Below are 17,814 nucleotides of genomic sequence, written 5' to 3'. Positions count from 1 at the left end.
ACAAATTGTTCATTGACGGGGGTGAAGGATCTTTGGGAATGTGGGGCTGGCAGGAAAACGGAGCTAAGACCAGATTGGGATGAACATTGATTGTGTTGAATGGCCTCCTCCTGTCTGACTTGTGATGTTGTGTGAGCTTGTGGGGAAGGTAAGAGTTGCAGTGTGTGTCTGTCAGAGCAGAAAGAAGGAGAAAAGGTTGTTGGGCACGAGGAAAGAAATATTGAGATATAAATGTGCACCTTCAGTTAAATGCTATAAAGCACAGAGGAGAATGAGGACCAGAAGCATGTGTCTATATGGAGCCAGAACTGTAGGTTCTAAGTGCCTACGGCCATACTAGTCTGAAAACGCCCGATCTCTTCTGATCTCGGAAGCGAAGCAGACTCAGGCCTGGTTAGTACTTGGATGGGAGACCGCCTGGGAATACCAGGTGCAGTAGGCTTTTGCAGCCCCCAGAGGCTGCTCACAGCTTCGCACTCTCACACTCCCATTCATCAAGCAACATCCTTTTAACTACTTACTCCGTCTCTCTGTCTCACTTTCTCTTGCCCAATTTCATTGTTCAACTTCTTCCCCCTGAAGAAGGGCTCATGCCCCAAACGTCGATTCTCCTGCTTCTTGGATGCTGCCTGATCTGCTGAGCTTTTCCAGCAACACATTTTCAGCATCTTCCCCAATACACAAACACATCATTACTGCTTGAGATTGGAGCAAACGCCCCAGGAACACCAAAGCAGCAAGTTTTTTTATTGAAGAGCACAAACGGTGGTTTTTGTCAAGTGATGCCTCACTTTCGATGATCACACTACCCTGATCAATGTCAGCGTTCCCCTGTTTTCCAACAATCGTCTAACTAGTGGTGTGGATAGGGCCTGAAAGCTACAACGTTGTGGTGAGGGCTTGTCAGGTGAAGGGAGTTTTACAATATCTGCACTCACCAGGCGAGTTCATACAACGGTGTATCGATATGGTTAAGGCAGGAAGAATGGGTCAGCAAACACAGCAAGTTCAATCCTTGTAATGATGATTATTATACATCAGCAGCAAATAATAAGATAAGTGCAAAGAGTATTTGCCAGGTACAAAAATCAAGGCTTATTATCTGAACGGGCGAAGCCTTCACAAAAAGATGGGTGTAATAATGGCACCAATGGTTCGATCTAATTGACATCACCGTGCCTTGGTTACAAGTTGACCAAGATAGAGAAATAAAATTTCTAGAGTGCAGACTATTAACAATAGTAAAGTGGAATTTGGAGAGGGGAGTAGCCCCTGACATTTGAGGATGAAAGAAGGACATTAGTGAGTAAGGATATTATTCTTGGAAGTCTTATCTGTGTTGCTGTAGACAGGCGGGTCTTACTGCCCATCCTTCAGAGGTAAGTGGCATCAAAGAGTGAGCTAGGCTTGAGGATCTCTGAATTCAGGAGGTCTCACTCCACTTGGACCCACAAGCAGACTGGCAAACCCAGTCAGTGTGCATGCTGGGACACCAGTGCATGCTGGGACACGTGCTGAGTAAGTGTACAGATTGACCTGGGGTATATGGGTGACCTCGAGGGACATAGAGTCATAGAGATGTACAGCATGGAAACAGACCCTTCGGTCCAACCCATCCATGCCGACCAAATATCTCAACCCAATCTAGTCCCACCTGCCAGCACCCGGCCCATATCCCTCCAAACCCTTTTAAATGTTGCAATCGTACCATCCTCCACTTCCACTGGCAGCTCATTCCATACACGTACCATCCTCTGCGTGAAAACGTTGCCCCTTAGGTCCCTTTTATATTTTTCCCTTCTTACCCTAAAACTATGCCCTCTAGTTCTGGACTCCCCGACTCCAGGGAAAAGACTTTGTCTATTTATCCTATCCAAGCCCCTCATAATTTTGTAAACCTCTATATGATTGCACTGTTCATCCACACGAACTGGACAAGTGAACTATTCCCTTACTTCCTGTTTATTGCAGTAAATAAGTTGTATTTGGTGTGCAATAGTGAATTGGCTTTACTTTTTCAATTGGTTTGGATACTAATTGGTATAAGGGACCACATTTCCTGGAAAATGGAAGTTGCTACATTACTGTCTGTACTAGAAAGTTTTAATACAACTTGAAGGTCAAGTGAAGTTGTGTGGCAGACTGGTTAGCTATCTAAGTTTGTTACTTTTCAGAGTAGTGAAGTGGATACTTTGAATATGGCAGCGGAACTCTGAATAAAAAAACCCTCTTACTACAGCCTTTTGGATTTGCTTTTAAAGTGCAGTTTCACAGACTTGGGAGGCAGTGCACTCAGATACCTCTGCACTCTGTCTGTCAGCCTCCCCTCTCTTCCAAGTGAAAACCAGGCTAAGAAACCTAGAGATTTGATAGAAAGGATTCCACTACAACACCTAGGTACACCCAAACAGCTGCTGGATCATAGATCAAATCATGACTGCATGGACAATATTGAGACATCATTGCTAAACTGTGAGAAACTCATCCCCTACCCCCATGCGGCCTGAAATTTGATTTACAGAATTGGTTTCTCCTTGACTATATTTTCCCCAAACAACTAATCTGCAGAAACGAGCGCTAATGGCTGGCGTGTTGGCTTCAATAGCTGCCTAGGATAGTGTTCATTCTTGTCAGGTATCTTGGTGCCATCTGGTCTGCGTGGGCTTTGTGGGGATTGAGTACCTGGGGAGACAGGGTTAAAAATCACACAACACCAGGTTATAGTCCAACAAGTTTAATTAGAAGCACTGACTTTCGGAGCACTGCTCCTTCATCAACCACCTGATGAAGGAGTGGCGCTCCGAAAGCTAGTGCTTCCAATTAAACCTGTTGGACTATAACCTGGTGTTGTGTGATTTTTAACTTTGTACACCCCAATCCAACACCAGCATCTCCAAGTCATGGGGAGACAGGGACTGCCCTCAGGGCTTCAGGAACGGTGATAGTATTGTGAGGTAGAAAACAAGTTAGCAGATCATCTAGATGGTGTATTCCTTCCGGCTGGAAACTGCTACGGTAATGTCTCATTTTACTGTTAGTTCCTGAGCTGAGTGTGGTCAAGTTGAGGTGCCAGTGGCATTATGGGTAGGCTGTGTTTGGCTAAAAACAGACTTGGTTTCTGTGAGCAAGTGGTGGGTAGGCAAAGTGGTTTGCTTTTCTCCCACACTTACTAATGGGTCAAATCTGAGGTCATACTCTCAAGTTCGGGTCAAATTTCAAACGAAGCCTCAAAGCAACTTGGCCTAATCTGAAGCCATTGCGAGGGAGAGGGATAGAATTGGCAGTTAGGCCGCACTGTTCAAGTTGGTGAATGCAAATTTAAGTCTTCACAGTGATTATTAAGAAGTAATTTCTGCCCATATAGTTATTGGACGTCAGGCAAACCACCTACTGGTTTTGTGACAGTAGACGTAAGGGAGGTGCTAGTGAGTTGTCCAGGAAAAACATGAATTGAAGTGGAAAAAAGGAGTGTACAGAGTTGCTCCAGGATTCTGTGTTCCCTGGCTCCACCTCAGGTGAAAACCTGGCCCATTACAAAACCTGTCTGCCCTGCCATTGTACTCTTCCAGATGTTGGGGTGGGAGAAGGGAATGGGATGGTGGGAGTACAGTATGACTGGCTCAGGATGAGACTTTTGCCTCCATCTGGGGAGGATGCCCTGTCTCTGAGAGCTGCAGGCCAATCTGATTGGTCAGAGGCCCTGTAGTCACAGCAGCGCCGGCGATGAGCAGTGGCTACTCTTGGGACTGCAGCTAGTGCCCGAGGAAGAGGGCATCTTGGTGGTTGGACTAAAGCTCTGTCCAGGGGTGTTTGGGTATCGGCCACTGTGGGCAAGGACGGTGGCAGGCTAGGCTTAGGGGCAGATGAATACAGCAGGGGACCTCGAAAGGAGCTGAAGCCCCTGCTCCCTTTTCCCTGTGCCTGAAACCAATCCACCTCGTAGTTGCTGCCAGGCTTGACCTGCTGTGTGCCAGTAGCGGTAGGGCATGGGATGAGATAGATCTGCGGCCATTTTTTTGCCAACATTAGGACCAAAAGTGAGAGAGACTTTGAATGCAACATGTTTCCTTCCTATTGGAAAGATGTTGTGAAACTTGAAAGGGTTCAGAAAAGATTTACAAGAATGTTGCCAGTGTTGGAGGGTTTGAGCTAGAGGGAAAGGCTGAATAGACTGGGGCTATTTTCCCTGGAGTGTCAGAGGCTGAGGGGGTGACCTTATAGAGGTTTGTAAAATCATGAGGGGCATAGATAGGGTAAACAGACAAAGTCTTTTCCCGGGGGTGGGGGAGTCCAGAGCTAGAGGGCATAGGTTTAGGATGAGAGGGGAAAGATATAAAAGAGACCTGAGGGGCAATGTTTTCACGCAGAGGGTGGTACGTGTATAGAATGAGCTGCCTGAGGAAGTGGTGGAGGCTGGTACAATTGCAACATTTAAAAGGCATTTGGATGGGTATGTGAATAGGAAGGGTTTGGAGGGATATGGGCCGGGTGCTGGCAAGTAGGACTAGATTGGGTTGGGATATCTGGTTGGGTTGGACGAGTTGGACCGAAGGGTCTGTTTTTGTGCTGTACATCTCTATGACTCTATGTTGCTTTCATCCCAGCTCCTTAACATGGCAGACAGGTCAGAGGGTCCGCAATGGGTGAGGCATATACTTCATTTTACCATGTTCCCCCAAACGACAGTGGAGTGTGGGAGGGGGAGGATGGAGGGAAATCATGGAATCTTGACTCTCAGGGTATGGCAAATCCTGGTGATATCGGGGCAGCCATCTTTTATTGGTATGCCTTTCACTCCATCCAGGTGACCATGGATGACCTTTGGCCTGTGACCTGTGAGGTACCTTTCCAATGTTGAAATTGTTACAAACTGCATTCATGAGATTTTGATTGCTGAATTTTCTGTGTTTCTTGAAAGATGCATCAAGAGTGACGATGAATGTGAGTGGGCCCTGATGAGGTTGAAGTGTGGAGTAATTTCAAGTTGTGTTAAAGCTGAGCACTTGACTGCTGATCAAAGTGAAAGAAAGTGAATGTAATATAAATGGGTATCTGTACTGTGTGCCTTTAAGGAAGCATAAATGGAGGGTGTAAATGCCTACGGCCATACTAGTCTGAAAACGCCCGATCTCGTCTGATCTTGGAAGCTAAGCAGACTCAGGCCTGGTTAGTACTTGGATGGGACACTGCCTGGGAATACCAGGTGCAGTTGGCTTTTGCAGCCACCAGAGGCCGCTCACAGCTTCGCACTCACACTCCCATTCATCAAGCAACATCCTTTTAACGACTCACTCCGTCTCTCTGTCTCACTTTTGCAATCTGTTGGCAATTTCTTTCTGCATTCTCCTGCTGTACAGGATGAAACTGACAGGGAAGAGAAATTAAGAATAGGTTCGACAAGATGTAGCTGAAAATGTGTTGCTGGAAAAGCGCAGCAGGTCAGACAGCATCCAAGGAACAGGAGAATCGACATTTCGGGCATGAGCCCTTCTTCAGGAATGAGGAAAGTGTGTCCAGCAGGCTAAGATAAAAGGCAGGGAGGAGGTGCTTGGGGGAGAGGTGTTGGAAATGCGATAGATGGAAGGAGGTCAAGGTGAGGGTGATAGGCTGGAGTGGGGTTGGGGGCGGAGAGGACAGGAAGAAGATTGCAGGTTAGGAAGTTGGTGCTGAGTTCGAGGAATTTGACTGAGACAAGGTGGGGGGAGGGGAAATCAGGAAACTAGAGAAATCTGAGTTCATCCCTTGTGGCTGGAGGGTTCCTCGGTGGAAGATGAGGCGCTCTTCCTCCAACCGTCGTGTTGCTATGGTCTGGCGATGGAGGAGTCAAAGGACCTGCATGTCCTTGGTGGAGTGGGTGGGGGAGTTGAAGTGTTGAGCCACGGGGTGGTTGGGTTGGTTGGTCCGGGTGTCCCAGAGGTGTTCTCTGAAACGTTCCACAAGTAGGCGGCCTGTCTCCCCAATATAGAGGAGGCCACACCGGGTACAGCGAATACAGTAAATGATGTGTGTGGAGGTGCAGTTGAATTTGTGGCGGATATGGAAGGATCCCTTGGGGCCTTGGAGGGAAGGAAGGGGGGAGGTGTGGGCGCAAGTTTTGCATTTCTTGCGGTTGCAGGGGAAGGTGCCGGGAGTGGAGCTTGGGTTGGTCGGGGGTGTGGACCTGACGAGGGAGTCACGGAGGGAGTGATCTTTTCGGAACGCTGATAGGGGTGGGGAGGGAAATATATCCCTAGTGGTGGGGTCCGTTTAGGAGGTGGTGGAAATGATGACGGATGATACGATGTATATGGAGGTTGGTGGGGTGGTAGGTGAGGACCAGTGGGGTTCTGTCCTGGTGGCGATTGGAGGGGCGAGGCTCAAGGGCGGAGGAGAGGGAAGTGGAGGAGATGCGGGGGAGAGCATCGTCGATCACGTCAGGGGGGAAATTGCGGTCTTTGAAGAAGCCTGGATGTAGACAAGATGTAGACTTTCTCCAGCTGAGCTGAGTGTGTTTGTGTGCTGCCAGTGGTCTGGAACTCCAGCTCCATGTTTGCTATTGTCTGATAGTCTGCTCTCTCAGAATGGGTATGGTGCCATCAATACAGCCTTAACCTTCCTCTCATGGTCATATATTTCCAAGCTTGGAGGGGATGTTGCAGGCACTGGTGGTCCCATGTATCTGTAGCCCTTGTCCTTCTCGATGAAAGTGGTCGTGGGTTTGTCTGAGAATCTTTGGTGAATTTCTGCAGTGCATCATATAGATAGTACACACTGCTGCTACTGAGTGTTAGTGGTGCAGGGAATGGTTGCTTGTGGATGTGGTGCTAATCAAGTGGGGATTGCTTTGTCCTGGATGGTGTCAAGCTTCTTGAGTGTTGTTGGAGCTGTACTCATCCAGGCAAGTGGGGAGTATTCCATCACATATCTGACTTGTGCCTTCTAGATGGTGGACAGGCTGTGGGGTGTCATGAGATAAGGTACTCACTGTGGTATTCCTCGTCTCTGACTTGCTTTCGTCAACACAATATTTATATGGCTAGTCCAGTTCTGTTTCCGGTCAATGGCAACACCCCAGGATGTTGATAGGAGGGAATTACGCGTCCTACCGTCTTTAATAAAATCATCTTTTAATTCCACAAATTGATAGGATTCTGCGGTCTTAGTGTCGTGGTCATATAATGATCAGTAGACTATTTTCCACCCTGTATTGAACTTGTATCATTGATATGTTACATTCACCTGGGTATCAAAGGGTGACTTCAAGGCTTTTGAATTTTCCCCAGTCTTTGTTTTCTGTTTGTCAGAGAAGTTTATGGTGATTACAGTTTGAAATGGTGTCTTTCCAATAGTGACAGGAGTATAGCAGTGTGTGGCCTCCTCTGGCTGGTTAAGTTGATCAGTTGTTAGTTTATCATTGTGCCATTCAGCATGGGGAGGCTGTCAGTTTGCTTCACGTAGCCATGGAACTGAGAGGGGAAAAGCTGGTGCCATTCTGTCTCATGCAATATTTCAGCTGTGGGCTGTTTCTTTGTTCCGTTTCAGTTTGTATCAGTTGCCTGCTGCAACTTCCACAACTCGCAACATCCCTGTGTCTCTCTGTCAGTAGCTATGTATTTTTTACAGCTCGTCAATACTCAATGCCAGCTTCACTTCTGACACCATGCTCTGTGATCAGCAGACAGCATTCTGGTCAGAATGGATTGGTATCATCGTGTCATATAGACCCTTTGGTCCAAATTGTCCAGGATGACCAGATATCCTAAACAGAACTCATTCCATTAGCCTGCATTTGGCCCATCTAAACCTTCCCTATCCATGTACCTACCTTTTAAATCACGTGACTACTTTACCACTTCCTCTGGCAGCTCGTTCCATACACGTACCATCCTCTGCGTGAAAACGTTGCCCCTTAGGTCTCTTTTATATCTTTCCCCTCTTAGCCTAAAACTATGCCCTCTAGTTCTGGACTCCCCGACTCCAGGGAAAAGACTTTGTCTATTTATCCTATCCAAGCCCATCATAATTTTGTAAACCTCTATATGATTGCACTGTTCATCCACACGAACTGGACAAGTGAACTATTCCCTTACTTCCTGTTTATTACAGTAAATAAGTTGTACTTTGGTGCGCAATAGTGAATTGGCTTTACTTTTTCAATTGGTTTGAATACTAATTGGTGTAAGGGACCACATTTCCTGGAGTGTAAACTGGAAAATGGAAGTTGCTACATTACTGTATGTACTAGAAAGTTTTAATACAGCTTGAAAGTCAAGTGAAGTTGTGTGGCAGACAGGTTAGCTATCTAAGTTTGTTACTTTTCAGAGTAGTGAAGTGGATACTTTGAATATGGCAGCGGAACTCTGAATCAAAAAAACCCCTCTTACTACAGCCTTTTGGATTTGCTTTTAAAGAGCAGTTTCACAGACTTGCGAGGCAGTGCACTCAGATACCTCTGCACTCTGTCTGTCAGCCTCCCCTCTCTTCCGAGTGAAAACCAGGCTAAGAAACCTCGAGATTTGATAGAAAGGATTCCACTACAACACCTAGGTACACCCAAACAGCTGCTGGATCATAGATCAAATCATGACTGCATGGACAATATTGAGACATCATTGCTAAACTGTGAGAAACTCATCCCCTACCCCCATGCAGCCTGAAATTTGATTTACAGAATTGGTTTCTCCTTGACTATATTTTCCCCAAACAACTAATCTGCAGAAACGAGTGCTAATGGCTGGCATGTTGGCTTCAATAGCTGCCTAGGGTAGTGTTCATTCTTGTCAGGTATCTTGGTGCCACCTGGTCTGCGTGGGCTTTGTGGGGATTGAGTACCTGGGGAGACAGGGTTAAAAATCACACAACACCAGGTTATAGTCCAACAAGTTTAATTAGAAGCACTAGCTTTCGCAGCACTGCTCCTTCATCAACCACCTGATGAAGGAGTGGCGCTCCGAAAGCTAGTGCTTCCAATTGAACCTGTTGGACTATAACCTGGTGTTGTGTGATTTTTAACTTTGTACACCCCAGTCCAACACCAGCATCTCCAAGTCATGGGGAGACAGGGAATGCCCTCAGGGCTTCAGGAACGGTGATGGTATTGTGAGGTAGAAAACCAGTTAGCAGATCATCTAGATGGTGTATTCCTTCAGTCAGGAAACTGCTACAGTAATGTCAAATTTTACTGTTAGTTCCTGAGCTGAGTGCGGTCAAGTTGAGGTGCCAGTGGCATTATGGGTAGGCTGTGTTTGGCTAAAAACAGACATGGTTTCTGTGAGCAAGTGGTAGGTAGGCAAAGTGGTTTGCTTTTCTCCCACACTTACTAATGGGTCAAATCTGAGGTCATACTCTCAATTTAGGGTCAAATTTCAAACGAAGCCTCAAAGCAACTTGGCCTAATCTGAAGCCATTGCTAGGGAGAGGGATAGAATTGGCAGTTAGGCCGCGCTGTTCAAGTTGGTGAATGCAAATTTAAGTCTTCACAGTGATTATTAAGAAGTAATTTCTGCCCATATAGTTATTGGACGTCAGGCAAACCACCTACTGGTTTTGTGACAGTAGACGTAAGGGAGGTGCTAGTGAGCTGTCCAGGAAAAAGATGAATTGAAGTGGAAAAAAGGAGTGTATAGAGTTCCTCCAGGATTCTGTGTTCCCTGGCTCCACCTCAGGTGAAAACCTGGCCCATTACAAAACCTGTCTGCCCTGCCATTGTACTCTTCCAGATGTTGGGGTGGGAGAAGGGAATGGGATGGTGGGAGTACAGTAGGACTAGCTCAGGATGAGACTTTTGCCTCCATCTGGGGTGGATGCCCCGTCTCTGAGAGCTGCAGGCCAATCTGATTGGTCAGAGGCCCTGTAGTCACAGCAGCGCCGGCGATGAGCAGTGGCTACTCTTGGGACTGCAGCTAGTGCCCGAGGAAGAGGGCATCTTGGTGGTTGGACTAAAGCTCTGTCCAGAGGTGTTTGGGTATCGGCCACTGTGGGCAAGGAGGGTGGCAGGCTAGGGTTAGGGGCAGATGGATACAGCAGGAGACCTCGAAAGGAGCTGTAGCCCCTGCTTCCATTTCCCTGTGCCTGAAACCAATCCACCTCGTAAACGCTGCCAGGCTTGACCTGCTGTGTGCCAGTAGTGGTAGGGCAGGGGATGAGATAGATCTGCGGCCATTTTTTTGCCAACAATCGGTCCAAAAGTGAGAGAGACTTCGATTGCAACATGTTTCCTTCCTATCGGAAAGATGTTGTGAAACTTGAAAGCGTTCAGAAAAGATTTACAAGAATGTTGCCAGGGTTGGAGGGTTTGAGCTAGAGGGAGAGGCTGAATAGACTGGTGCTATTTTCCCTGGAGTGTCAGAGGCTGAGGGGGTGACCTTATAGAGGTTTATAAAATCATGAGGGGCATAGATAGGGTAAATAGACAAAGCCTTTTCCCTGGTGTGGGGGAGTCCAGAGCTAGAGGGCATAGGTTTAGGATGAGAGGGGAAAGATATAAAAGAGACCTGAGGGGCAATGTTTTCACGCAGAGGGTGGTACGTGTATTGAATGAGCTGCCTGAGGAAGTGGTGGAGGCTGGTACAATTGCAACATTTAAAAGCTATTTGGATGGGTATGTGAATAGAAAGGGTTTGGAGGGATATGGGCCGGGGGCTGGTAGGTGGCACTAGATTGGGTTGTGATATCTGGTCGGCTTGGACGAGTTGGACCGAAGGGTCTGTTTTTGTGCTGTACATCTCTATGACTCTATGTTGCTTTCATCCCAGCTCCTTAACATGGCAGACAGGTCAGAGGGTCCGCAATGGGTGAGGCATATACTTCATTTTACCATGTTCCCCCAAACGACAGTGGAGTGTGGGAGGGGGAGGATGGAGGGAAAGCAGGAGGGGTATCATGGAATCTTGACTCTCAGGGTATGGCAAATCCTGGTGATATCGGGGCAGCCATCTTTTATTGATATGCCTTTCACTCTATCCAGGTGAGCATGTATGGCCTTTGGCCTGTGACCTGTGAGGCACCTTTCCAATGTTGAAATTATTACAAACTGCATTCATGAAATTTTGATTGCTGAATTTTGTGTGTTTCTTGAAAGATTTTCTAAAGTGCATCAAGAGTGACGATGAATGTGAGTGGGCCCTGATGAGGTTGATGTGTGGAGTAATTTCAAGTTGTGTTAAAGCTGAGCACTTGACTGCTGATCAAAGTGAAAGAAAGTGAATGTAATATAAATGAGTATCTGTACTGTGTGCCTTTAAGGAAGCATAAATGGAGGGTGTAAATGCCTACGGCCATACTAGTCTGAAAACGCCCGATCTCGTCTGATCTCGGAAGCTAAGCAGACTCAGGCCTGGTTAGTACTTGGATGGGAGACCGCCTGGGAATACCAGGTGCAGTAGGCTTTTGCAGCCACCAGAGGCTGCTCACAGCTTCGCACTCACACTCCCATTCATCAAGCAACGTCCTTTTAACTACTCACTCCGTCTTTCTGTCTCACTTTTGCAATCTGTTGGCAATTTCTTTCTGCATTCTCCTGCTGTACAGGATGAAACTGACAGGGAGAAGGAAGGGAAATTAAGAATAGGTTCGACAAGATGTAGCTGAAAATGTGTTGCTGGAAAAGCGCAGCAGGTCAGGCAGCATCCAAGGAGCAGGAGAATCGACCTTTCGAGCATGAGCCCTTCTTCAGGAATGATGAAAGTGTGTCCAGCAGGCTAAGATAAAAGGCAGGGAGGAGGTGCTTGGGGGAGAGGTGTTGGAAATGCGATAGATGGAAGGAGGTCAAGGTGAGGGTGATAGGCTGGAGTGGGGTTGGGGGCGGAGAGGACAGGAAGAAGATTGCAGGTTAGGAAGTTGGTGCTGAGTTTGAGGGATTTGACTGAGACAAGGTGGGGGGAGGGGAAATGAGGAAACTGGAGAAATCTGAGTTCATCCCTTGTGGCTGGAGGGTTCCTCGGTGGAAGATGAGGCCCTCTTCCTCCAACCGTCGTGTTGCTATGGTCTGGCGATGGAGGAGTCCAAGGACCTGCATGTCCTTGGTGGAGTGGGTGGGGGAGTTGAAGTGTTGAGCCACGGGGTGGTTGGGTTGGTTGGTCCGAGTGTCCCAGAGGTGTTCTCTGAAACGTTCCACAAGTAGGCGGCCTGTCTCCCCAATATAGAGGAGGCCACACCGGGTACAGCGAATACAGTAAATGATGTGTGTGGAGGTGCAGGTGAATTTTAGCGGGTATGGAAGGATCCCTTGGGGCCTTGGAGGGAAGTAAGGGGGGAGGTATGAGTGCAAGTTTTGCATTTCTTGCGGTTGCAGGGGAAGGTGCCGGGAGTGGAGCTTGGGTTGGTCGGGGGTGTGGACCTGACGAGGGAGTCACGGAGGGAGTGGTCTTTTCGGAACGCTGATAGGGGAGGGGAGGGAAATATATCCCTAGTGGTGGGGTCCGTTTGGAGGTGGTGGAAATGATGACGGATGATACGATGTATATGGAGGTTGGTGGGGTGGTAGGTGAGGACCAGTGGGAGTGTGTCCTGGTGGCGATTGGAGGGGCGGGGCTCAAGGGCGGAGGAGAGGGAAGTGGAGGAGATGCGGGCGAGAGCATCGTCGATCACGTCAGGGGGGAAATTGCGATCTTTGAAGAAGCCTGGATACAGTAAATGATGTGTGTAGACTTTCTCCAGCTGAGCTGAGTGTGTTTGTGTGCTGCCAGTGGTCTGGAACTCCAGCTCCATGTTTGCTATTGTCTGATAGTCTGCTCTCTCAAAATGGGTATGGTGCCATCAATACAGCCTTAACCTTCCTCTCATGGTCATATATTTCCAAGCTTGGGGGGGAGCTTGCAGGCACTGGTGGTCCCATGTATCTGTAGCCCTTGTCCTTCTCGATGGAAGTGGTCGTGGGTTTGTCTGAGAATCTTTGGTGAATTTCTGCAGTGCATCTTATAGATAGTACACACTGCTGCTACTGAGTGTTGGTGGTGCAGGGAATGGTTGCTTGTGGATGTGGTGCTAATCAAGTGGGGATTGCTTTGTCCTGGATGGTGTCAAGCTTCTTGAGTGTTGTTGGAGCTGTACTCATCCAGGCAAGTGGGGAGTATTCCATCACATACCTGACTTGTGCCTTCTAGATGGTGGACAGGCTGTGGGGTGTCATGAGATAAGGTACTCACTGTGGTATTCCTCGTCTCTGACTTGCTTTCGTCAACACAATATTTATATGGCTAGTCCAGTTCTGTTTCCGGTCAATGGCAACACCCCAGGATGTTGATAGGGAATTACGCGTCCTGCCGTCTTTAATAAAATCACCTTTTAATTCCACAAATTGATAGGATTCTGCGGTCTTCGTTGTCGTGGTCATATAATGATCAGTAGACTCTTTTCCACCCTGTATTGAACTTGTAACATTGATATGTTACATTCACCTGGGTATCAAAGGGTGACTTCAAGGCTTTTGAATTTTCCTCAGTCTTTGTTTTCTGTTTGTCAGAGAGGTTTATGGTGATTACAGTTTGAAATGGTGTCTTTCCAATAGTGACAGGAGTATAGCAGTGTGTGGCCTCCTCTGGCTGGTTAAGTTGATCAGTTGTTAGTTTATCATTGTGCCGTTCAGCATGGGGAGGCTGTCAGTTTGCTTCACGTAGGCATGGAACTGAGAGGGGAAAAGCTGGTGCCATTCTGTCTCATGCAATATTTCAGCTGTGGGCTGTTTCTTTGTTCCGTTTCAGTTTGTTTCAGTTGCCTGCTGCAACTTCCACAACTCGCAACATCCCTGTGTCTCTCTGTCAGTCGCTATGTATTTTTTACAGCTCGTCAATACTCAATGCCAGCTTCACTTCTGACACCATGCTCTGTGATCAGCAGACAGCATTCTGGTCAGAATGGATTGGTGTCATCGTGTCATATAGACCCTTTGGTCCAAATTGTCCAGGATGACCAGATATCCTAAACAGAACTCATTCCATTAGCCTGCATTTGGCCCATCTAAACCTTCCCTATCCATGTACCTACCTTTTAAATCACGTGACTACTTTACCACTTCCTCTGGCAGCTCGTTCCATACACGTACCACCCTCTGTGTGAAAAAGTGGCCCTCAGGTCCCAATTAAATCTTTTACCTCTCACCTTAAACCTACGTCCTCTAGTTTGGGGTCCACTACCCAGGGAAAAAGACCTTGCTATTCACTTTATGCATGTCCCTCAGGATTTAAATCTGTGTAAGGTCACCCTTCAATTTTGATGCTTCCGGGAAAAAACGTCCCAGTCTATTCATCCTATTGTTATAATTCAAACCTCCAGTCCCGGCAACATTGTTGTAATTTTTTTCTGTACACTTTCCAGTTTAATAACATCCTTCCTATTGAAGTGCTGGGCAAGAGGAAAGAAATATTGCGATATAAATGTGCACCTTCAGTTAAATGCTATAGAGCACAGAGGAGAATGAGGACCAGAAGCATGTGTCTATATGGAACCAGAACTGTAGGTTATACGTGTCTATGGCCATACTAGTCTGAAAATGTCTGATCTCTGAAGTAAAACAGACTCAGGTCTGGTTAGTACTTGGATGGGAGACAGCCTGGGAATACCAGGTGTAGTAGTCTTTTGCAGCCACCAGAGGCTGCTCACAGCTTCGCACTCTCACACTCCCATTCATCAAGCAACGTCCTTTTAACTACTTACTCCGTCTCTCTGTCTCACTTTCACTTGCCCAAGTTCATTGTTCAACTTCTTCCCCCTGCAGAAGGGCTCATGCCCCGAAACATCGATTCTCCTGCTTCTCGGATGCTGCCTGATCTGCTGAGCTTTTCCAGCAACACATTTTCAGCATCTTCCCCAATACACAGACACATCATTACTGCTTGAGATTGGAGCAAACGCACCAGGAACACCAAAGCAGCAAGTTTTTTTATTGAAGAGCACAAACGGTGGTTTTTGTCAAGTGATGCCTCACTTTCGATGATCACGCTTCCCTGATCGATGTCAGCGTTCCCCTGTTTTCCAACAATCGTCTAACTAGTGGTGTGGAGACGGCCTGAAAGCTACAACGTTGTGGTGAGGGCTTGTCAGGTGAAGGGAGTTTTACAATATCTGCACTCACCAGGCGAGTTCATACAACGGTGTATCGATATGGTTAAGGCAGGAAGAATGGGTCAGCAAACACAGCAAGTTCAATCCTTGTAATGATGATTATTACACAGCAGCGGCAAATAATAAGATAAGTGCAAAGAGTATTTGCCAGGTACAAAAATCAAGGCTTATTATCTGAACGGGCGAAGCCTTCACAAAAGGATGGGCGTAATAATGGCACAAATGGTTCGATCTAATTGACATCACCGTGCCTTGGTTACAAGTTGACCAAGGTAGAGAAATAAAATTTCTAGAGTGCAGACTATTAACAGTAGTAAGGTGGAATTTGGAGAGAGGAGTAGCCGCTGACATTTAAGGATGACAGAACGACATTAGTGAGTAAGGATATTATTTTTGGAAGTCTTATCTGTGTTGATGTAGACAGGCGGGTCTTACTGCCCGTCCTCCAGAGGTAAGTGGCATCAGAGAGTGAGCTAGGCTTGAGGATCTCTGAATTCAGGAGGTCTCACTCCACTTGGACCCACAAGCAGACTGGCAAACCCAGTCAGTGTGCATGCTGGGACACCAGTGACTGCTGGGACACGTGCTGAGTAAGTGTACAGATTGGCCTGGGGTATATGGGTGACCTTGACGGACATAGAGTCATAGAGATGTACAGCATGGAAACAGACCCTTCGGTCCAACCCATCCATGCCGACCAGATATCTCAACCCAATCTAGTCCCACCTGCCAGCACCCGGCCCATATCCCTCCAAACCCTTTTAAATGTTGCAATCGTACCATCCTCCACCACTTCCACTGGCAGCTCATTCCATACACGTACCATCCTCTGCGTGAAAACGTCGCCCCTTAGGTCTCTTTTATATCTTTCCCCTCTTACCCTAAAACAATGCCCTCTAGTTCTGGACTCCCCGACTCCAGGGAAAAGACTTTGTCTATTTATCCTATCCAAGCTGCTCATAATTTTGTAAACCTCTATATGATTGCACTGTTCAACCACACGAACTGGACAAGTGAACTATTCCCTTACTTCCTGTTTATTACAGTAAATAAGTTGTACTTTGGTGTGCAATAGTGAATTGGCTTTACTTTTTCAATTGGTTTGGATACTAATTGGTGTAAGGGACCACATTTCCTGGAGTGTAAACTGGAAAATGGAAGTTGCTACATTACTGTATGTACTAGAAAGTTTTAATACAACTTGAAGGTCAAGTGAAGTTGCGTGGCAGACAGGTTAGCTATCTAAGTTTGTTACTTTTCAGAGTAGTGAAGTGGATACTTTGAATATGGCAGCGGAACTCTGAATCAAAAAAACCCCTCTTACTACAGCCTTTTGGAATTGCTTTTAAAGTGCAGTTTCACAGACTTGCGAGGCAGTGCACTCAGATACCTCTGCACTCTGTCTGTCAGCCTCCCCTCTCTTCCGAGTGAAAACCAGGCTAAGAAACCTCGAGATTTGATAGAAAGGATTCCACTACAACACCGAGATACACCCAAACAGCTGCTGGATCATAGATCAAATCATGACTGCATGGACAATATTGAGACATCATTGCTAAACTGTGAGAAACTCATCCCCTACCCCCATGCAGCCTGAAATTTGATTTACAGAATTGGTTTCTCCTTGACTATATTTTCCCCAAACAACTAATCTGCAGAAACGAGCGCTAATGGCTGGCATGTTGGCTTCAATAGCTGCCTGGGGTAGTGTTCATTCTTGTCAGGTATCTTGGTGCCACCTGGTCTGCGTGGGCTTTGTGGGGATTGAGTACCTGGGGAGACAGGGTTAAAAATCACACAACACCAGGATATAGTCCAACAAGTTTAATTAGAAGCACTGACTTTCGGAGCACTGCTCCTTCATTGAGCACCTGATGAAGGAGTGTCGCTCCGAAAGCTAGTGCTTCCAATTGAACCTGTTGGACTATAACCTGGTGTTGTGTGATTTTTAATTTTGTACACCCCAGTCCAACACCAGCATCTCCAAGTCATGGGGAAACAGGGAATGCCCTCAGGGCTTCAGGAACGGTGATGGTATTGTGAGGTAGAAAACAAGTTAGCAGATCATCTAGATGGTGTATTCCTTCAGGCAGGAAACTGCTACGGTAATGTCAAATTTTACTGTTAGTTCCTGAGCTGAGTGTGGTCACGTTGAGGTGCCAGTGGCATTATGGGTAGGCTGTGTTTGGCTAAAAATAGACATGGTTTCTGTGAGCAAGTGGCGGGTAGGCAAAGTGGTTTGCTTTTCTCCCACACTTACTAATGGGTCAAATCTGAGGTCATACTCTCAATTTAGGGTCAATTTTCAAACGAAGCCTCAAAGCAACTTGGCCTAATCTGAAGCCATTGCTAGGGAGAGGGATAGAGTTGGCAATTAGGCCGCGCTGTTGAAGATGGTGAATGCAAATTTAAGTTGTAGAGTGTATAGAGTTGCTCCAGGAATCTGTGTTCCCTGGCTCCACCTCAGGTGAAAACCTGGCCCATTACAAAACCTGTCTGCCCTGCCATTGTACTCTTGCAGATGTTGGGGTGGGAGAAGGGAATGGGATGGTGGTAGTACAGTATGACTGCCTCAGGATGAGACTTTTGCCTCTATCTGGGGAGGATGCCCCGTCTCTGAGAGCTGCAGGCCAATCTGATTGGTCAGAGGCCCTGTAGTCACAGCAGCACCCGCGATGTGCAGTGGCTACTCTTGGGACTGCAGCTAGTGCCCGAGGAAGAGGGCATCTTGGTGGTTGGACTAAAGCTCTGTCCAGGGGTGTTTGGGTATTGGCC

The 17,814-nt window shown here is 47.1% G+C and overlaps 1 protein-coding gene, 2 non-coding genes and 1 pseudogene across 3 annotated transcripts in view; all 4 read left to right on the top strand.

The window, feature by feature from the left end:
* The window catches only part of LOC122564163 (protein spinster homolog 3-like), a 255,278-nt gene that overhangs the window by 88,411 nt on the left and 149,053 nt on the right, over positions 1-17,814 (top strand). The gene's annotated exons all lie outside the window — the stretch shown is intronic.
* On the top strand, positions 324-442 carry LOC122545144 (5S ribosomal RNA). Its single transcript, XR_015752418.1, has one exon. It is a non-coding gene; the product is annotated as a 5S ribosomal RNA (ribosomal RNA).
* LOC148141937 (5S ribosomal RNA) lies at positions 5,097-5,215 on the top strand (annotated as a pseudogene).
* LOC148141936 (5S ribosomal RNA) lies at positions 11,248-11,366 on the top strand. The gene has a single exon (XR_015752409.1). It is a non-coding gene; the product is annotated as a 5S ribosomal RNA (ribosomal RNA).

The sequence above is a fragment of the Chiloscyllium plagiosum genome, unplaced genomic scaffold, assembly GCF_037043375.1.
Source record: "Chiloscyllium plagiosum isolate Xiang-an unplaced genomic scaffold, Cpla_swu_hap1 HiC_scaffold_31, whole genome shotgun sequence".
Taxonomy (NCBI): Eukaryota; Metazoa; Chordata; class Chondrichthyes; order Orectolobiformes; family Hemiscylliidae; genus Chiloscyllium; species Chiloscyllium plagiosum.
This window is presented reverse-complemented; position numbering and strand designations above follow the sequence as displayed.